At 42.4% G+C, this 22,592-nt stretch overlaps 1 protein-coding gene across 3 annotated transcripts in view; it reads right to left on the bottom strand.

Annotated features, from left to right (window-relative positions):
* Positions 1–22,592, bottom strand: part of fam120b (family with sequence similarity 120 member B) — a 103,145-nt gene that overhangs the window by 78,119 nt on the left and 2,434 nt on the right. The window contains exon 1 of one of the 3 annotated variants that reach the window (XM_072580382.1): positions 5,859–5,903. The exons of 1 other annotated variant lie outside the window; for it this stretch is intronic. The gene's annotated coding sequence lies outside the window, so the exon portion shown is untranslated. Of the gene's footprint in view, positions 1–423; positions 447–5,858; positions 5,904–22,592 lie in introns of those variants that run through there. One more of the 3 variants, XM_072580383.1, reaches the window with a different exon arrangement.

Here is a 22,592-nt window from a genome sequence, read left to right as displayed (position 1 = left end):
AAAGAGTTTGTCTATTTATCCTATCCACGCCCCTCATGATTTTGTAAACCTCTATAAGATCACCCCTCAGCCTCTGACACTCCCGGGAAAACAGCCCCAGCCTGTTCAGCCTCTCCGTATAGCTGAAATCCTCCAACCGTGGCAAAATCATTGTAAATCTTTTCTGAACCCTTTCAAGTTTCACAACATCTTTTCAATAGGAAGGAGACCAGAATTGCACACAATATTCCAACAGTGGCCTAACCAATGTCCTGTACAGCCGCAACATGACCTCCCAACTCCTGAACTCAATACTCCGACCAATAAGAGAAAGCATACTAAATACCTTCTTCACTATCCTATCTACCTGCGACTCCACTTTCAAGGAGCAATTAACCTGCACTCCAAGGTCTCTTTGTTCAGCAACACTCCCTAGGATCTTACCATTAAGTGTATAAGTCCTGTTAAGATTTGCTTTTCCAAAATGCAGCACCTCGCATTTATCTGAATTAAACTCCATCTGCCACTTCTCAGCCCATTGGCCTGAGCACATTTCAGTGTTGACAACAGTGGAAAACATTTCAGCCAAGTCAGTATAGTCACAGGTTCCTTTCCTGTTGATATAATTAAACAAATTATTTATACCAATATAACTAATCTCAATTGATTCTGTTTTGTTGTTTCAGTTCCATTGTGAGTCTAAGGAGCCATAGAGTCTTACAGCATGGTAATAGACCCTTCAGTCCAACTTGTCCATGCCGACTAAGTTTCCCAAATTAAACTAGTCCCACTTGCCTAAATTTGGCCCATATCCCTCTAGACTTTTCCTATCCTGGAGGTCTTCTGTTGGTGGTACTTTGATTGCTCCTTCACCAGCTGTTAACTTTATATCATTTAAGTAATTCCACCATTTAGAAAAGATGTAGGTCTCTCCTCAAGGGTGAGAATTCTTGATTATGAACTATACATAGCTTTACTAATATTTGTTATCCCCTAAATAGGGTTGCTGGAAAATGGGGACTGTCTGTGCCTGTGAGCTTGATTTGCTCCACAGTGCTGATTTTTCATCTTTGGTGCTTATCTTATTCATTGCACTCGTTTCTCATGTCAGTTGTCCACGTTTTGAGCCTTGTGTTTTTAGTGGACACTACTAATCTCCTGTGGCAAGGCTGGTCTCTTTGAATTAATCTGTGTGGCTTTTGGACATCTGTTTCACTGACCATCTGAGTGGCTTTCTCAAGAGTTGGGATTTTTAGGACTGTAGTGAATCTGACAGACTCATCAGAATTCCTACACAATTTTGTCTCTTATGAATTCTGACTTGAAGTCAGCCTAGTTTCATTTCTCCACTAATCTGTAGAAATCATGAATAAAAGAATCAATGGTTTCACCTGGGTGCAGAATTCTCCTCTTTAATCTTGCTCTTTCAAGAATTTTAATAATTCTGAGAGGACAAAATCTTTCAGTAATTCTTAAAAAGCATCTGTTGCTTCTTTTACTACTGGGCAAGCTATAACATCAGTAGCTAGACTTCCAGTTATGTATAAAGTGCACTTATTCGTTTAGCTTCTGAGTTAATATCTAATTTAGAAGCTATTTTTCAATTCAGAAATTCTCTCTAGGACGTCTAGTTCTTCGCACTTTCTTTTATTCACAAGTGGGACATGAGTGTTGCTGACTGGCCAGCATTTACTGCACATCCCTAGTTGCACTTGGGTAGTGGTGGTGGTGGTGAGCTGCCTTCTTGAACTCCTACAGGTAGACCCACATTACAATTATGGTGGTAATTCCAGGACTTTGTCCCAGAGACAATGAAGTAACAGCAGTACATTTCAATGTCAAGATATTCAGTGGCTTGGAGGGGAACTTGCAGGGTCACAATATTCCTGTGTACCTGATGCCCTTGCCCTTCTAGATGGTCGCAATCATGGGTTTGGAAGGGCCACCTAAGGATGTTTGGTGAATTTTTGCAGTGCACCTTTTGGATAGTACATACTGCTGCGAATATGTGCTGGTGCTCGAGGGAGTGAATGTTTGTGGACATGGTGCCAATCAAGCAGGCTACTTTGTCCTGGATGGTATCAAGATCTTTGAGTGTTTTTGGAGCTGCACTCATCCAGACAAGTTGGAAGTATTCCATTAGACTCATGATTTGTGTCTTGGAGATAGTGATCAGGCTTTGGGGAGTCAAGAAATGAGTTATTCACTGCAGTATTCCTAGTCTCTGATCTATTCTAGTAGCCACTATATCTATGAGTCCAGTTTCTGGTCAATGCTCTCCCTAGGAGATTGCTAGGGGTTTCAGTGATGTAATGTCATTGAATTTCAAGGGACTGTGGTTAGGCTGTCTTTTATTGAAGATGGTGGTTGCTTGACAGGAATATTACTTCCCATTCTTGAGGTCTTCTTCAGCGGAGGCTTCCAGCTCAGTATTTCTGCAGACTGGTGTGGTTGTCTTGTCCTGGTGTGGCGTTCTTGTCAAGGAAAGGTGGTTTCATCTCGGCTGTGTTCTGGGTATTCTATCGCTCCGTAATCAGCTTTCCCTGAGCCCAGGAGCGATTAACTGAATTGTGATGAACTATGACTCAATTTTAATTTTTTTTATTATGTATGTCTTTTGTCATTAATATAGTTATAGTTTTAAAACTTTTCACTGTACTTTTCATATATAAGTAAACGTGACAATAAATCTCTATTCTATTTTGAACACTGATTGCTTCAGTACCTGAGGAGTTGCGAATGGTGCTGAACATGGTGCAATCTTCAGTGAACATCCCACTTCTGACCTTACTGATCTTAAGGTCATTGAAGCAGCAGCTAAAGATGTTTGGCCTAGGACAACACCCTAAGGAACTCCTGCAGAGCTGTTCTGGAGCTGAAACGACTGACCTCCTCTTTCTACGTGCCAGATATGACTCATACTATTTTCCCCTTTTCTGAAATACAGTCTTCGTGGCAATATTATTTCTTATGTCATGACTTCCTTTATATTTCATTGCTTATAAGACTTTTAATTTGCAGTAACCTGCTGGTGTTTGCGGCTTTTCTGGAGAATCTTCCTGCATTTTGCAGCTATAATGGAGGATTCTCAACTTTAATGGAAAAGTGTATGATTCCCACCTTCTACATAGCTTGGCCCACCTCCACAGATCACTGCTTCACACATACTTCACATCAGTATCTGCTTTGCAGTAACTAATTCTCTGACTCCAGGGAGATGCTTACTCTCCTGTTTCAGCAAGTTCTTACCAGGTCTGAAATGCTTTTTAACATTCACAGGAATATTCTTCCTTGTTAAGGATTTCCACAACAGGGTCCAAGTAAGGATGTGAAATCTTCAGTTCTTCTCTGGGGCTGGCTGTGCTGCATAAGCAGGTGACCTAAAGTTAATCAGAAGATTTCCTACAGATGCCTACCATTTCACGTGAGCATGCCAGCTCATGATGAATGCTGCTGGCACCATGCCCATTAAGGGTGGGAAACTCAACAGTCTACTTGGTCTAATGTGGTTGAGGAAGCACAACCTGGTCTAACTAAAAGAGTCACTTTTTGTTAAGGTAATGCATATCACATATCAACACACCTAATTACAGGTTATAAAGACACCACAGACATTGTTGCAAACACTTTGAGGCATGTTAAAAGTTCAGTCTCACCACTTCGAGATCCTAAACTGTTCTGTTCACAACTCTATGACATCATCATGAGGCATGATGTTTAGAGCTCTCTTCAGCATAAATTTTTAGAAGTCCATTTATAACATCGGGGCGGCACGGTGGTTAGCACTGCTGCCTCACAGCGCCAGAGACCCGGGGTCAATTCCCACCTCAGGTGACTGACTGTGTGGAGTTTGCACGTTCTCCCCGTGTCTGTGTGGATTTCCTCCGGGTGCTCCGGTTTCCTCCCACAGTCCAAAGATGTGTAGGTCAGGTGAATTGGCCATGCTAAATTGCCCGTAGTGTTAGCTGAAGGGGTAAATGTATGGGTGGGTTGCGCTTCGGCGGGTCGGTGTGGACTTGTTGGGCCGAAGGGCCTGTTTCCACACTGTAATGTAATCTAATCTAAATAATCACCTTTGGGCTCTTGTAGTGCAGGAACAGCAAGGACAAGATGGCATGAGATGTCTCCACTGGCTGAAGCAGTACCTATGGTAGCACAGTTCAATCCATCACTGGATATGGTTCAAGTCCCAACTGCCTTAGACATGTATCTGACCAAGTTTATTTAAAGTATCTACAACACCACCCTTTTGCTAGTCCTGCAATTAGTCGCCCTTTGGAAAATTAATGTTTGTTTTTCCTCAAGTCACTCTTGGCTGTTTTGCCAATTACTTTAAAATCCACATCCTCTGATTGCCCATCCTTGCATCAGTGGGATCAGTTACTCTCCATTCAGTCTATCTGGATCCCTCAAAAATTTTCAACTGTTTCAACCTTCCCTTCTCAAGGGAAAACCTCAGCTTTTCCACTTAAGTTCCTCATCACTCAAGCTATTCTTGTGAATGTCTTCCACATTTTCTCCCATGCCTTCATTGCCTTTCTACCACGCACTCCAAATGAGGCTAAACCAGAACTTTATAAAGATTCAACAATGTCCTTGCCTCTCTTTATCAAATGCAGAATCCCGTAAATTTTTTCCACCACTTTAACAGTAGTGCATGCATAAGCATTCCTTACAATTTGCATCACTCTACATCAACAATGGAAACTATCAGCTCAGTTTTGCAGAAATAAAAACTTGCATTTGTATTGCACCTTACGTGGCCTCCAAAACCTTTACAGACAACAAAATACTTTTGAAGTGGTCACCGTTGCAATGTGACAGCCAATTTATGAAGAATGCAATAATTAGATTAGATTATTTACAGTGTGGAAACAGGCCCTTCGGCCCAACAAGTCCACACCGAACCACTGAAGCACAACCCACCCATACCCCTCCATTTACCCCTTACCTAACACTACAGGCAATTTAGCATGACCAATTCACCTCACCTGCACATCTTTGGACTGTGGGAGGAAACCCACACAGACACGGGGAGAATGTGCAAACTCCGCACAGTCAGTCATCTGAGGCAGGAATTGAACCTGGGTCTTTGGGCACTGTGAGGCAGCAGTGCCGCCCACAAATGAACAATCATATTCAATGTTAGCTGAAGATGATGACAGTAAGACAATGCAAAAAAAAATTGGGGATGGGGGTCGTACATGGGAAATATTGGAGAATTTACAAAGAAGGGAAGGGCAGGGTGGAGCTCGAAAGGAAAGTTTTCAGACAGTGAGGACAACATCGGATGAGGAGATGTCTCCAGTAGTACCTATGATAACACAGACCAATCCATCACTGGATGTGAGTTTATCTGACAGAAAATATTACAAATACCATATATCAGGACACACACAGCCAGCAGCATTTTGTCATCAATGCTTGTGCAAGCTCAAGCTCAGCGGCCGGGGGGGGAGAAGAGTGTCTACAAATAAAATGCACCATCAAGAAACTCGCCCCCAAAGGTTAAATTTAAAGTAAGTTTCCGCTACAAGTTGCAAGTCTGCAGCCCAGTGTGAGCGGGGGCTCTCGGGCACGGCTGAAGTAGATTTTAAATCCCTGCTCCGGGTTCACTGGGGGGGGGGGGCCCTGACACTGAGCATTCCTCCGGAACGTGCCCGGGGTAAGGTGCACGCACAGGCGGACAGGATTCAACTCGAGGCCGGGGATGAGAGCAACCGGGGGGAGGGGGAGGGGGGCAACTCCATCCCCAGCGCTGAAAGCGGCGGCTCGGGCACAGACAGCCCGGGGAGGAGGGGGAAGGAGGACGGAGTGGACCTCACTTGAATCTTGGTGAAGCCAGAACTGTCCGAAACGCCCCTGAAATAAGGGCTTACCTGGGCTCGCCCCCGCCGTGCACGCTCCCTCCGCTGACGTGCCCGCCCCCCGCGCTGCCCTCAGGCTGAGAGGCGCGCTCCCGCTGCAGCGCCCCCTCCTGGTACTCCTCCCAGCCCCGACTCATTCACTCAGCGCAGCCCCCACTCTCCTCCCCCAGCCTGGGGCTCAGTGGCAACTCGAGAGCCCTCACCTTCTAGCTGTCAGTCACCCAACCCTGGCGCGGCAAGGGGTGGGCATACTAACTGGAGTAGGCCATTCAGCCCCTCGACCTCGTTGTGCCATGCAATGAGATCATGGCTGATCTGAGACCTAACCCCACACAACTGCCTTTTGCCCTTTATCCCTTCATACCTGTGCTGAACAAAAATAATCATCTGCCTTAGATTTAAAATTAACATCTGATCTAGCATCAACTGCCCTTTGTGTGTACACGTGATTCCGAACATCTCTCCTGAACAACTAGGAGAAAGTGAGGACTGCAGTTACTGGAGCGAGAGTCGAGTGTCTGGTGCTGGAAAAGCACAGCAGGTCATGCAACATCCGAGGAGCAGGAGAATTGACGTTTCGGGCAGGAGCCCTTCATCTCTCCTGAACAGTTTGGCTATAACTCTCATACTAGTTCTAGAGTCTCCAAGCAGTGAAACGAGTTTATCTACCCTGTCTTTTCCTGTTAATATTGAGTCATAGAGTCATACAGATAGATGTACAGCACGGAAACAGACCCTTTGCTCCAACTCGTCCATGCCAATCAGATATCCTAAATTAATCTAGTCTGATTTGCCAGCATTTGGCCCAAATCCCTCTGAACCCTTCCTATTCATATACCTCTCCAGATACTTTTTAAATGTTGCAATCATACTGGCCTCCACCACTTCATCTGGCAGCTTATTCCATACACACACCACCCTCTGCATGAAAAAGTTGCCCCTCAGATCCCTTTTAAATCTTTCCCCTTTCACCTTAAAGTTTTGGACTCCACCAGCCTGGGGAAAAGACCTTACCTATTTACCCTATTCCATGCCTCTCATGATTTCATAAACATCTATAAGATCACCCCTCAACTTCTGATGCCCCAGGGAAAATAACCCCAGCCTGTTCAGCCTCTCCCTATAGCTCAAATCCTTCAACACTGCCAATATCCCTGTAATTTTTTTCTGAACCCTTTCAAGTTTCACAACATCCTTCCTATAGGAGAGAAACCACAATTACACACAATACTCCAAAAGCGTCCTCACCAATATCCTGTACAGCCACAACATGACCTCTCAATCCCTAAACTCAACGCACTGACAAATAAAGGTAAGCATTCCAAACGCTTTCTTCACTATTCTATCTACTTGCAACTCCACTTTCAAGGAACTATGAATTTGCATTCCAAGGTCTCTTTGTTCAGCAACACTCCCTAGGACCTTACCATTAAGCGTATAAGCCCTGTTCTGGTTTGCCTTTCCAAATACAGCACCTCACATTTATCTAAATTAAATTCCATCTGCCACTTCTAGCCCCATTGGCCCATCTGATCAAGATGCCATTGTACTCTGAGGTACCCTTTTTCACTCCTATAAAAACTGATCACATACGCACAATCCACTCATCTGTATCCTCGTCAATCTAATCACTAACCTCTTCGCAGTTCACGATATTTCCATGTTTTGTTTCAAACGAAAATTTTGAAGTAGTGCCCTGCAGTCATTAGTACGTCAAGAAAAGCAGAGACCCACTCAGTGATTTTAATATTCAATAAGAATATTCCACATTTAGATTCATTATTTGATCATTAAAAGTATAAGCAATTTATCTGAGCCGCAGGAAGGTACCTGATGTTGGCGAAATCAGTAAGGATTTTAGTTGGACAGCTTGTTTTTTTTAAGGGGATGGGGGTTGCGGAGCAGAGAGAAGAATGGTTATTGTGGAATTAGATTTTTGACACATTGGGATTTGATAGCTTGAAGGATTCTTCAGAAAGGCATGGACATTTTGGTTGGGCTCTTGATTATTCCTCGGCAGTGGCTTATTCACTGTGCTTACCAACAATAGTGCGAGGCAAAACTAGCATCCCCACCACCACCCTCTGCCCTATTCAAAGATGCCATTACACACCTCTGGATTTTTTTTTAAACCACCTAATCACCCTGTTACTCCTTAAAAAGAACAATTGTCAAGTATCAACCACCATAAGCAATTCATCCATAGCAAATATCAGGGAGGGAAAGTGGGCAGAACTAATCTAAAATGGAGTTAGCGAGGGAAAAAGCAGCAATGATAATCTCAACTCATTTGTCTCTAAGCTACTCAATATTAATAATTATTTTTTAAAAATTGATAAGTGAAGTTGAATAATTGCTTGGTAATACAGAACTTCAACATTCCAAAAGGAGGCCAAACTGATGTATAAGCACTGCTGGGCACTCTGCAAGCATGGGTTGGCTGAGCTCAATAAGCATTCTTCCCACATTGACAGTTATGGCTTGCCAGTCTTTGGGATGTATAGAATACATACCTGGCATTACACTAGCATGGAAAAGAATTTGTTCATACATCATACCCTTTTAAGAGAAGCTTACGAAGATGGCCAATCTCTACTGTATTTGCCATGGCAACGCCCTGACCAGGGTTTACCTCCCTAATTGGAGTTAAATCAGCTAATATTGACAGTTAACAGGTTTTATTGCATTTCAGTACCAACCATGGGCCAAGTAATTAGTATGCTCTTCCTAGAAATTATTGCCTCCTTTCAAAGTTAGATTGCTTGTATCCCAGTCCTGATGAGTATTATATGAAAAGCTTTGTGACTTTGTGCCCCTCTTAACAATGTTCAAATTAAATAGAGAGATAATTTCCCTCCATCTTGCCTCTCTCTCAGATAGGCTCTCAATCTCATGCTAAAAGTGGAAACTGAAACTAACTCATAATTCAGTTCATGTTAAAAAATTGAAAATATATTATGAAGACTCAATCAGTAACAATCAAATAATATCAACATGTAATCAGATTACTGTACCACAATGTTGGAGGGAGTGGAGTCCTCAGCTTTGACTCCAGAACCCATTAGGTTCTGTTCCATCAGGTCCTGCTGACTACCACTGCCCCACCCACCTCATTTGATGAATTAGCATTGTCTCACGTTGAACACAAATGAATGAATAATTTTAAGCATGGGTACGGAATGCACTCTAGATGGGATTCTTCATTGTCCAATTACCATGCATGGCTTGGCATCATCAGAGCTGACCAAGTTGGCCAAATCCTAAAGGACATTGCTGCAGACCCATGCTAAAGTACAAGAGAAAAACCTACTCATCCTCACCAATCTACCATGATAGTATTAACAAGAGTGACCTTTGCTCAATGAGGGCACCCTCCAAGCACTGTGTGGGATTACCACCATATTAAACAATATGGATTTAGAATGGATCTAGCAGCTAAAAACCAAGATATCCATGGGCCACAGCAGGCCTCAGCAACAGAATTGCATTCTATCACAATCTATAACCTCATGGCTCAACATTTTCCCCATCCTACCATTACCTGGCGGATGAACCATGGTTCAATGAAGAGTGCAAGTGACGAACAGCAATACCAGAAATATCTAAAAAGCACATGCCATCCCAATAAAGTGACATGATGTGATAGATAAAAGTATCAATCTCACAATCAATAAATCAGATTAAATGTCTCAGTCCTATCATCCAGTCATGACAGTGTTGGACGATTATTGGGAGTAAATAGCTTCATGAATATGTCCATCCTTAAACATAGCAGACATCAGCCAGCAGTGCTGAGTGGATGGATTTCACTCAGACTGTGGCAAGGTTAACACAACATAACATGCTACAAGGAAAAGTCAAACTGAATTGGGGGCAACAATACATCCTTACCTGATGAGCTCAATGCATTCTACATTCACTTTGAATGGAAGGTCAATGAAATTATGTCACCTATCCCAACAGCCTTGAATGCACCTGTGCCCACAGTCACTACCACAGACATTGCATCGGCCTTCTTAAGAGTGAACCCATGAAAGTAACTAACCCAAATGGAATCCCCGGCTGTGCACACAGATCCTGTGTGGGCCAGCTAGTGGGAGTATTTGCTGACACCTTTCACTTTGCCTTACTTTGATGTGAAGTCCCCATCTGCTTCAAGAAGTGCTTTGAGAGGTCAGTCATGGCTCATATCAACTCTAGCTTACCAGATTGACTCGATCCTTTGTAATTTGCCTACCGGCACAACAGGTCCACAGCAGATGCCATGTCCTACACTCACCCCTGGAACATTTAGATAACAAGGATACCTATGTCAGGCTCCTACTTAGAGACTACAGCTCCACCTTCAACACCACGATTCCAAACTCATCTCCAGACTCCAAGAACTAGGTCTTGACATCCCCCCCATGTAACTGGATTCTCAACTTCCTGACCCATAGATCGCAGTCAGTAAGGATACTCACCTTCTCCACAATAATCATCAACATGAGTGCTCCACATGGCTGTGGACTCAACCCCCTACCATACTCCTTTTACACTCATGACTGTGTGGCCAAATTCCGCCCAACTCCATTAACAAGTTTGCTGACAACACCGTTGTAGGTCGGATCTTAAAGCAACGACGTGGCTCTTGAAGACTTCAATCAGATCACCTTTATCCTTCTACATTCTAAATATGAAGACCTAATTTGTATAATCTCTCCTCATAATTTAACTCCTGAAGTCCAGGTGTCATTCTTGTAAATCAATGTTGTACTCCCTTCAAGGCCAATATAGTCTTTCTAAGGTGTAGTACCACCCTTACGCTTTCCCACTGCCACAGCCTCCATGCTTCTTGCTGGCTGTTGTCTGAGGCTGTCCCTGAAACGGAAAAAGCTTGAGAAGCTCCAGCAGCTTTGGCAGCATCTGTGGAGACATTTACATTTCAAGTCTGAAATTACTCTTCTTTGGAACTGAAAGGAGCTGTTCTTTTTCTGCTATGGACAGAAGTAGAGGGGGAGAGAGTGGACCTGTTGGTGATGGTGCCCAGAGCAAGACAAAAGGAGTGCTAACGGTGGTACAGATTTGGAGAAGTAAAATAGGCATATATGTTAGGTATGATTAGTCCACTGCACTGAAAGCAAGCTGTCTGTCTACTGGCCTGAGATGAGGTTTCCTGCTTCATCACCAAGACCACCTACTTCCATCTCCATGACACTGGCTCATCTCCAACTCTGCCTTCATTATTCATCTGCAAAAACCCTCGTCTACTCCATTGTTTATGCCAATTTGTTCACAAACATGGTGACATATTTGGCCCTGAGATGACCCATTATTCTTTCATAGGATGTGGGCATCCTGGCAACGCCATCAATTCTCGCCCATCACGAATTGCACCTGAATTGAACAGCTTGCTAGGCCAATTCAGAAGACTGTTGACATGGTTCTGGACTCACATATAGGCCAGAATTGGGAATGACATCAGATTTTGCTCCCTAAAGGACGTTATTGAACCAGGTAAGGTTTTTACACCAATCAATTATAGCTTATGAATCACCACTATCACTAGCTTTCAAATTCCAGCTTACTTTAATGAATTTAAAATCTACCACCTTGCATGCTGGGTTTCGAATTTGTGATGGTGAGCATGATAATGACATTATCACTACACCACCATCACCCTGATTGCAGCATTGCTGAGACTGTCTATGTCCACCACCATAGCCTCTCCACCACTGCCTCAGCTGTTATACTTTTGAAAACCCCATCCATGCATTTGTTTCTCCAAATATGACTACTCTAGTTCACTCTTGGTCAGCTTTCCACATTCTGAAAACTTTTGCTACTTGTATCACCCTTCATCCCACTACCCCCCCCCCCCCCGGCTCACTGTAATCTCCTTCAGCTCCACAACCCTAGTGCAATTCTTGCCTGTTGCATTACATTGATCTTCCATTTGTGGCTATGTCTTCATTTGACTGGGCCTCAAGGTCTAGAATTCCCTCCATAAATGTCTCTAACTCTCTCTTCACTTTAAGATGAAGCTAGCGAAGTAATTGCTGGGTCCTTTCTGAGATATTTGTATCATTGAGAGCCATGGGTGAAGTGCTGGAAGTCTGAAGGTTGGTAATGTGATGCCATTATTTAAGAATGGTGGTGAGGAAAAGCCAGGGAACTATAGACCAGTGAGCCTGACATCAGTGGTGGGTAAATTGTTCAAGAGGATTGTTATGGACAGGACTAACATGCACTTGGAAAGGCAAGGACTGTGTAGGGTTAGTCAACATGGCTGTGTCCATGAGAAATCGTGTTCTCAACAGTTTGAATGAGTTTTTTGAAGAAGTGACAAGGAAGATTAATGAAGAGCTATGGACATTACTTATATGGACATTGGCAAAGCATTTGACAAGGGTTCTGCATGGTAGACTGATTGGCAAGGTTAGATCACATTAATCCAGGGAGGGTTGGTCATTTGGATACAAAATTGGCTCAAAAGTAGGAGACAGAAGGTGGTGGGAGAAGGCAGTTTTTTAGATGGAGACCTGTGACCAGTGGTGTGCCACAAGCATTGGTGCTGGGTCCACTGCTTTTTGTAATTTATATAAATGATTTGGATATCAAGATAGGAAGAATGGTTAGTAAGTTTGCAGATGACAAAAAAAATTGATAGTTTAGTAGTAGACAGTGAGGAAGGTTATCTCAGAGTATAATAGGACCTTGATTAGATAGGCTGAGAAGTGGCAAATAGAGTTTAATTTAGATAAATGTGAGATATTGTAGTTTGGTAAGGCAAATCAGTTTAGGTCTTATACACTGGAGACCTTGGAGTTAATAATTCCTTGAAGGTAGAGTTGCAGATAGACAGGGTAGTGAAGAAAATGTTTACTTTCATTAGTCAGTGTATTGAGTGTAGGAGTTGGGATGTTATGTTGTGGTTGTACAGTATATTGGTAGGCCACTTTTACAATGTGTACAGTTCTGATTATCCTCCTTTTGGAAAGATGTTATGAAACTTGCAAGGATTCAGATAAGACTTATAAGCATGTTGCCAGAGTTGGAGGGTTTGATCTGTAGGGAGAGGGTGAATAGGCTGAGGGGGTGACTTCATAGAGGTTTACAAAATCATGAAGGGCATGGATAGGGTGAATAGCCAAAGTTCTTTACCCTGGGGTAGGCGAGTCCAAAACTAGAGGGCAGAGGTTTAAGGAGAGAGGGGAGAGATTTAAAAGGGACCTAAGGGGCAACATTTTCACACAGAGGGTAGTGCATGCATGGAATGAGCTAGAGAAAGTGGTGGAGACTGCTACAATTAGAACATTTAAAAGGCATCTGGATGTGTATGTGAATAGGAAGGGATATGGGCCAAATGCTAGCAAAAAGGACTAGATTAATTTAGGAGATCTGGTCAGCATGGATGAATTGATTGGAGGGTCTGTTTCCATGGTGTACGACTCTATGAGTCTAAAATGACCGTTAAATCCTACATTTATCATTAAGGTTTTGAAAACCTAATATATGGCTCAGTGACTGTTAAGTAGAATTTGGTAGTTGCTGTTCACAAATGACAATGTAATATTTTACTGCATTGAATGTGCTCTATAAATTCAGGCTGCTAATATTGCTGCTTTACCACCTCTCTCTATTCCAAATGTTGGGCCTTTTGCCAAATAATTAGACAGTTTCTTGTGCAGCAGAGAGGGAACATTGTAAATGTTGTGACTTTGGAGAGACAATACTTTTCCTGTTGGAGAGGAAGTAACAAAATTAGTTACCTTTACTGCACCATTTCCACATTATCAACCCCTTCACATAAAAAGAGATGAAAAGAATAATCAGGAACTCTTTTTCCAAATCAGCAGAGAGGAAATTTTAAATGCCAAGTCTTTTTCCAATGATACTGAAAATGAAAATGTATCGTAAGATATATTCTCAGGAAGAGTTATAGTGAGATTGGTTGGGGGCTGTGGGGTGGGGATGGTACTGTGGTTGGTGATGATCTTTTGTTCTGCATCCTTTCTGTCATGTGCCAGCCTACTTAAAATTAACACAGGTTATAACAGTGAAAATAAAATTCCATTTCTCAGCTCACCTTATAGATCACAGGAAAAATAAATCTAAAGGCACTGTGTTTTTGAACAAAATTGAAAAGTTGATGCAATTTCAAGACTTCTAACGTTTTGTAGTGCTGGGTTAGAATGGTTGCAACATGGAATGAGGCCGTTTAACCTGTCATGCTCTGCGCTGGCTCTCTGAAAAAATGACACACCTAATCTTCCTCGCCTGCCCTTTTAGCGTAACTCTGCCACGTTTTCCTCTCCAGAGATTTAAAATATATTGAATTTCCAAATGATATTGTGTCAGGAAACTTGAGTCAGCAAGTCCTCATGCTGATTTCTTTGGTTGTGCAGTTTAAGTCGTCTCTTGCTACAGACAGTAGTGACTGTCATAAGGGTTTTTTTAAATTCTTCGATGGGATATCACTGCCAAGGGCAGAATTCATTGCCCATCCCTAGTTACCCTGGAGAAAGTGATGGCTAACTACTTTCTTGAACCACAACAGTCCATTTGGTGCACCCAGAATGGTGTTAGAAACGGAATTCCAGGAGTTTGACATTGTGACAGTTAAGGAACAGCAATATAATTACAAGTAAGGGTGGTGTCGGGCTTGTGGCGATCTTACGGGGTTTCAAGTTTCCAAAGAAAGTTTCAAATAATTCAACAAACATAAAACTAAAGAAACAGTGTGGACATTTTATGCATAATTCTAATGTAAACATTTACAGGAGCGATTGTTCAACTCCAAGATAGACCTCGATTAAATACAAATGGAGCTCGCACAGATTAATCCAAACCATTCTAAAGTATTAATTTGGACCAAACTTTCCTAAGGACTGCAGATCCCAAAGAGTAGATGTCCCTGCACAATGGTAGCTAAATTGCTAAGGGTACACATAATACAAACAGAGGTTTCACAGTGGGGCAACCCACAAGCCATGATTTAAGGAAGAATAATGAGGAATAGTATTTGTGAATGAGCAGGGATGAAGGTGAACATGAATTAATTTATTAAGGAAATGTTCTCATTCTTTCAACAGTTGGTCAATGACTTTAGACATCCAAACATTATTTTCTTTTCTAATCTTAAATGTAGTCCCCCAACCCTGAATTGCTATTTTGCTGCCAGAATAAAAGACATAATACAGTGATTGATGAAGAAATGTAACATAGCAGAGGCTGTTCTGAAGTGATGAAGTGGTAACAGTAGAACTGATGTGAAATAAAAAAGGTCTGCTGAGAGAAAGATTGGTTGAAGGGGGAATGTGGAGAGGGAAAACATAATTCATCGCGAAGAACATAATGTCAATTTGAAACAATCTCAATTTAAAACCTATTCCACTGTGCACTTAACAACATTTCCTACAATACTAATTGATTGCGAAAAGTGACTCTGAGCTATATCTTAATGAATATAAGTATCATATCTTTCCTTAAACAGTGTTGCCTCTGTACTGCAGTTTGCTGGCCTTCGACCTTACGTATTTTTTGATAACATTCTGGCATTGAGATTTACTTGGGAATAAAATCCACAATGGGTCCCCTAAACCCACTTTGAACGCTACTGGTGGTCTTTAACCAGAGTACAGGAGACTAATGTACTCCCACGGACAATGATCACAGGATTTGTTTGAAAGGTTGGAAGGATTGAAGGACTACACGAGTTGTAGATTTGAACTGTGTTGGGGAGTCCCCAATTATTCTGCCTTCTGCAGATCTTAGTGTGCAGTTAGACATCTCAAAAAATATCAGAAGGGGAGTAAACTTTACAGCCCCTAAACCTATCCTACCATTCAATTTGATTATATCTGATCCAGACTTCAAGACCCTTTATCTCCCTTTGACCTCTCACCCTTGACTCTCTCACTTAACTCAAACATAACTAATGGCATTGTTAAAGATTTAATTTAGGCACCATTCGGTGTCTTTTGGGGAAGAGAATTCAGGATTTCTGCTGCCCTTCAGGTGATGTGTTTTCTGATTACACTCTTACATGGTGTAGTTCTAATGCTCAGTTTATAAACTCTTGTTCCAGACACCGTCACCGAAAGTAATAGATTGTTTCCATCTAATTCTTTCATCAGTTTAACACCTCATTCAGATTATTCCTCCATTTTCAATGCTGAAAATAAGAGATGGATTTTCCCTGCCTCTCAGTCTTCACCCACCACCTCTTGCTGGCAGTGTCTTGTAGTGGCATACTCTTGTCCTTGGATCTTCCAGGAAGGGGGCATTCTTCAAGTGTGGGCCTGACTATGTGCCTAAATCATTGAAAGTGGCAAGACAGTTTGCAATGTGGCCAATAAAGCATTTACCATTCTGGGTGTTATTAATTGGGATATAGAACAGACCAGGAAGGAAATCACGTTAAAGTTATACAGAGCACTGATTGCATTCAGTCTGGGCCCACACTTGAGAAAACTTATGAAGGCTTTGGAGAGAGTTTCAGAAGAGATTCACAAGAATAGTACCTATGATAAATAACATAGGGACACGGGAGAAGCTGGGACTTCTTTGTTTGCGGAAGAGAAGGTTCAGAGGAGATTTGATAGAGGTGGTCAACATCATGAGGGATCTGGACAGATAGGGAGAAACTATTCCCATTGATGGAAGGATGAACTATGAATGAGACAGATTTAAGATAATTAGCAAAAGAAAAATTATGTTGTGAGGTAAATCTTTTTCACCCAGCTTGGGGTTAGGACCTGGAATGCACTACATGAGAGTAAGGGTGAAGGCAGCTACACAGTGAGGCATACAAGTAAAAAATTGATTTTTTTCTTTATTTATTCTTTCATGGGAGGAGGGCATTGCAAGCAAAACCAGCATTTGTTGCCTATTTCTGATCAACCCCAGTGCTGTGGGTAGAGAACCACATACAGGCCTGGCTAGGTAAGGATAATGGAATTTCCTTCCCATAAAAGATATTAAATAGACCAGATGAGTTTTTAGAACAAACCACGATGGCTGTCATTGGTCACGATTACTTAGGTTAACTTTATATTCCAGATTAATTAATTGAATTCAAATTCTACCAGCTGGGATTTGGACCCGTGTCTCAGAAGCATTGGCCAGGGCCTGACCAGAAAAAGGAAGGACAGGGGGGATTGGTACTAGGGAGATTGCTTCTTCAGAGAGCCAGCTATTCTACAATTCTGTAACCATGAAAATTAGTCAAATTTGATCCTGTCCTACCACTGCCATCAAAGTTCCAGAAGGAACTATCAAAAATATGAACCTTGGCTGATTTCCTCTTTCCCTAGCCCAAAGATTAGATTAGATTACTTACTTTAGATTAGATTAGATTACTTACAGTGTGGAAACAGGCCCTTCGGCCCAACAAGTCCACACCGCCCCGCCGAGGTGCAACCCACCCATACCCCTACATCTACCCCTTACCTAACACTACGGGCAATTTTAGCATGGTCAGTTCACCTGACCTGCACATCTTTGGACTGTGGGCGGAAACCAGAGCACCCGGAGGAAACCCACGCAGACACGGGGAGAACGTGCAAACTCCACACAGTTTGTCGCCTGAGGCGGGAATTGAACCCGGGTCTCTGTCGCTGTGAGGCAGCAGTGCTAACCACTGTGCCCCCGTGCCGCCCACACTGTGGCACAGATCTGGGATTAATAATAACATATTCTCTTCATTATCGAACCAAAGAACAAAAGTTACCCTTTCCTATTTCCGGTGGCTTCCTAAGTGAGTTTCATAACTTTTCTCAAGTGTGGGTTCATCCAACTGGAAGGACACTGTCAATCCTTGGTATTTGTTATCTTACCAAATGGTGATTCCTCACTAATGATAAGATTAGGGAGTATAGCATGTTCCTTGCTTGTGGTCGTACATTGGTTTCAAGTGTAAAGAAAGGTTTAAACAGGGATGAGGGGTGAACTCCAATAAAATAGGCCCTTTATTGAGTTCAGATTGGCTCGCCAAGACTTAGGTGCAACAAAAGGAAACTTAATTTGGTCATAACTAGACACTAACCATGGTGTGCTGGGCTCTGGTACAGACCCTAGCAGGTCAGGTGCTCAGGACCTCAGGGAACTGGTGCCCCTCTACAATCCCTTGGTCATGCTCTTGCACCTCCCCTTCCTCTCCCATTTGATCTTCCCTACCTAATGATGGGATTGTGGCTAGGTCCGCTTAATAGACAGACAGGCACACTTCTTAACATTCTCACCCAGTTATTCCTTATTCTCCTCCCTTCCTAGACATGAATATAGGCACCTAACAGGACATTCCATTTCAGGAGTGAAAATTGTAAAGTCTCATGTAAATTAGAATTACGCACTTACATATCTCATTGATGCTCAGGCATGCCTTGGTGTACATGCACACAGTGACAGGGATAATGATTGAGTTACACAGATACAGACCCAAAACAGGCACAGCTATGCAGGCACGTATTTGGGTTAATAGCATCATGAGAAATGAACTGGAAATGACCCATCATGAACTTGGAGCCACAAATGATATACTCACATATCACAGTTGCATGAGTCCATTCAGCCCATCAGTCCTCTATCAGTATAGACAGGAACTTCAGCTGCATGCATTCTCGAGCATCCTTTTAGTAACTATCACATTGCCACCCAGATACAGTAACAGAGAGAAAATGGACAGAAGTATCTCTCAGATTAAATATCTTTGATCAATTAGAGTGCTCAGATTTTGATTTTATTTTCTCCATGTGATACTCGGAGGAGGAGAAACCGATGCTGGTTCCAACTGTGTTTTTTTTAAATTAAATCTCTCCAATCCATCAATAGAGCTTGTCTGGAGCACTTTTATGTTGCACTCAATCTGCTAGACATCCACTGTGTAGATGCAATCATTTGTAATAAACATAACATTTACACCTAAATCCTAGACAGATTTATTTTGTGAGTCATATCTTTTTTTTCAGTCTTGCCTCTCTAGGTGTCTCCCCTCATTCCTCATCACAAGCTCTAGTCATTGACTTTTCAGTGTGCAGAATGGACAGCCTCCCTTCAGACACTAAAGGATTTTCCATATCCAGCGTTGGTGTGTGCATACAGAGACACACAAATCACAACACAAACTGAAGGGGCTCAGATGTTAAAGGAAACCTTTATAAATGATAGGAGGAAGAGGCAAAAAATAAAGTCTTGACATGGATTCTCTTTGCACGGCTCCTTGCCATACATTTCACAGGAGATGTTCTAATTATTAGTCAAAGACTGAAAGATGAGCATTCAACAGGCCAAACACTGAGTGATGCAATATAGACGACATATATAGAGCTGCGGGAAACTGTTTTGCCCATCATGTGGGCCTACAGTGTCATCACACTTTCCAGTATATAGCCCTCTAATGGGGGTGTTAGCTCAGTTAGCTGGATGGCTGGTTTGCCATGCAAGGTAGATTTAATTCCTGTATCAACTGAGACACGAAGGTATCCCAGCTTCTCAACTTCTCGCCTCGCCTGAGGTGTGGGGACCCTCAGATTAAAGCACCACCAGTCATCTCTCTCCACTCAAGACAGCAGCCCTATGATCTGATGGGACTTTGGAAATCTTACCAAGTGGTCTTGTGGCATAGTGGGAGTATCCCTACTCCTTGACCAGGAGGTCCAGGTTCAAGTCCCACCTGCTCCAAGCTGTCTAATAACTTCCCTAAGTTGATTAGAAAACACCCACACCACAAGTGCATAACTAATCAACTTATAAAAGTACATGAGTGTTTCTGCCTTTCCAGTCCTTTAGGCAATGAGTGCCATATCCTCACTGTCCTTTAGGTGAAAAAGTACTCCTTAACTCCCTTCTAACACTTATACCAAATATTTTAAATCCTTCGCCCTCCCCCCACCCCCACCTTGTCTCTCTCTGCTAAGGAAAATAGGTCCTCCTTATCCATTTTATCAAGCACCCTTCTCATTTTACACTACTCAAATCAAACCTCCCCTCAGCCTTCTCCATTGCAAAGAAATTCCAGCCTATTCAGCATGCACTTTGTATTTTTTTGCTGGCCTATCCAATCTTTCTTCAAAGCTTCCTTTCTCCAATCCTGCTAACATCCTGGTAAAACTCACAGTACCTTCTCTGTCATGTGCCCACGCCCTTCCTGTAAAATTATGGTACACTGTATTGCAGTGTGGCCTGACAAGGTTCTATGCAGTTCTAGCTAAACCTCCCTGCTCTTAAGAATATAGGAACAAGCCATTCATTCCAATCGCACCTGCCTCGCCATTCAATACAATTATGCCATAATCCTGTATACTTAGGTCATCAGAAATGTCTCAATCTCTATCTTAAACAGACTCAAAGATTAAGCTTTCACAGCCCATGCTGGAGAGATTTTGTGAAGTTCACAACCCGCAGAGTAAAAAGAAATCTTACCCCAGACTTAAGTGTCACCCCATTATTTTAAATTGTGCTCCTTAATTCTAGACTCCTCAGCCAGGGAAACCTCTTACCTACATCAATTGTGTTGATCTCTTTAAGTATTTTATAAGTTTCAATAAGTTCATCTCTCAAACTTCAAAATTCTAAAGAATACAAACACAGTTTGCCCAATCTGTCTTCATGATTCAGTCCTGCCATTTTGGGAACAAGTGTAGTGAACCATGGAACCTCTTATATTTGATGCTGTGAATAATAAAGAGAACTGTTTTTGGCAATCAATCGGAGGGAGGAAGATGCTTGCTCACAGTAAGAATCTCATGTGGAGCCTTTCAACGTAGGGAGGCTGCTGTATTGCAGCTCCACCCAGGGCCAACTGACCAGGATACACTCCCACTCACACTGCCTGCCCCAGGCATATCAGCGGGATTTACAGATTGATAATCAACCTATTTTAATGCACTATGAGTCATATACTTTGGCCATCAAGTTGTTAAATCCAGAACTTCTGGCCCAGAGGTAGAGACACTATGCACTGCACCACGTGAATTCCTAAATGATAGCAATCCTGTATGCCTTCCTAAGCATCTCATATTTCTGTCCATTTCGCTTCAAGGTAAAGGTACATGCTCTGTTTCTCTATAATTTTCCTTTATTCCATGCCTTGCCCTTCTGGCAACATTTTCAATAATCTCCAATAATGTTCAAAATGTGTCACATTTTGTCTATATATGCTTATATGCATATGTTAGTGTGTATGTTGTATGTTCTGTGATTGTATTTGTCTCTGTTATGTGCGTGTATGTGTATGCATTTGCATGTATCCGTCTGCCTGTGTTTGTGGATATGTTTGGTCTGTATGTGTTTGTGTGTACATGTGTATGTATATAAATATTTGTGTATGTGTTTGTGTATGTGTCTGTGTAACTATGTATCTAGGTGTATGTGCATGTGTGTCAGTGTGTCAGCGTGAACCTTTGAATACACATTGCAATGTCTCAGTCCCCAGACCGAACACGTTTAATGCTTTCCCGTTCTACATTTTGGAAACAACGGGAAGAAGCTATTTCTCCCCAGAACTTCAATGCTGCAGCGTGCTTTGGCCAGTCCATATCATGACCTGACTTTCTATTTCATCTGCAGGACTGTGTGGTATAGACTGGCACCGGCCTGTGTGGTAACTTCCATCTTCTCCCTTATTTCATTTACAACGTTTTCTTTAATTAGGCGGAACTAGGCAAAGCTATTCCCTGAGAAGAATGGGAAAAGACGGATACCGGAATCACCTCTCAGAACTTTAGCTCTGTGTTTAACTGAGAGGGCAACAGGTGGAAGTTAAATAACTTTACAGGTTGGGTAAAGGATCTTTTAAGAGGAGATTTAGGGATTAGTCAGATGTTATTGGTGGTATAAAATTAAACAGTGCAGAGCTCTGGGGAGTGTAGCTATCTGGGAGATTAATATATTGTGAAGTCGCACACACAAAGCCTATCCATTGTGATGATGTATGAGTGAGTAGTGAATGGGATGGAACATATGCAGCCTGTCACCGCAGGTGCCGACATCTGTTCCTCTTGAGGCAGATGCTTATAGAAGGCGGGCGAGTCTCTGTAATGATTGGGAGTCTCTGTAAGCTTTGCTCCGTTCCATTCAGATCCCATTGCTCAATAGCCAGTGTCATAAATCAGATCATATTGCGCAGCAATGTTCAATCATTGGTGAAAAAAGAAACACCCTGGTAACTATCGGAATCCACTGCTGATTTTGAAAGTAGTGTTGGTGATAGCCAATATTTCGGTTGTGTTACAGTGGGATGGTTACAATGCTGGGCCAAGTAGGAGGGAGCGTACAAAAACTATTTAATTTATGGCAGGCGCCTTCCGAAAAAGTTGCCAACTGCGGTTGATTTGGGGGCGGGGAAAATACAGAACATAAAAGCACCAGTTTAGCGTCGATACCTGCAAACCTACGGCTTTATAATTGCAAAACTCAAGCCAGCCAGATTTGGGGGTTAAACACGCCAACTTTCTACGCGGAGAAACCTCTCATTGTTTAATTCATGTGCAATTTCCAGTAACACCGGCCGATGATGTTAAAGATTGGATTGTCTGGGTGGGGTTCCTGTATAGCGGAGGTACTGTCCCTAACTCTGAGCCAGGAGGGCCCCGGTTTAGGTCCTAACTGCTCCAGAAGTGCAGCTTGATTATATTTATTTTATAGAAAGCTATCGCATGGAAACTCCTGTGATTTTTTCGGGGTGTGTGTGTGTGTGTGAGGGAGAATATACCCCTCCCATCCGATTAAGATAAAAACATGAAATAAATGTGACGAAATATCACC

Source organism: Chiloscyllium punctatum, chromosome 11, assembly GCF_047496795.1.
Source record: "Chiloscyllium punctatum isolate Juve2018m chromosome 11, sChiPun1.3, whole genome shotgun sequence".
NCBI classification, from domain to species: Eukaryota; Metazoa; Chordata; class Chondrichthyes; order Orectolobiformes; family Hemiscylliidae; genus Chiloscyllium; species Chiloscyllium punctatum.
This window is presented reverse-complemented; position numbering and strand designations above follow the sequence as displayed.